Here is a 291-nt window from a genome sequence, read left to right as displayed (position 1 = left end):
CGCGCGGTGACCTCTGACCCCACAGCAGCCGCGAGGCCTGGGTGTGACCGCAACCCCGACCAGGGCCGCGACCTTTGACCTTTAACCCCATGACAAAACCGTCACCTCCTCTGGCCCCACCCCTAGGGCCGCCTGTGCTGCGAGTGCGGGGCTCCCCTCCCCCTCTCCCCCCCCCGCCCCCCCTGGTCGGGACACCCCAGGCCCCTCCCTCCTCGTGCCCTTGGCTGACCCCAGCCGCCATCACTAGGCTCCAGAGTTAACGCCCCGCGGGGAGAGAAGAGGCCCCCCCCC

Source organism: Terrapene carolina, unplaced genomic scaffold (assembly GCF_002925995.2).
Source record: "Terrapene carolina triunguis isolate 2854851 unplaced genomic scaffold, T_m_triunguis-2.0 Scaffold22359, whole genome shotgun sequence".
In the NCBI taxonomy this organism is placed as follows: domain Eukaryota; kingdom Metazoa; phylum Chordata; order Testudines; family Emydidae; genus Terrapene; species Terrapene triunguis.
The sequence above is the reverse complement of the archived record's forward strand: the minus strand, read 5'-3'. Positions refer to the sequence as shown.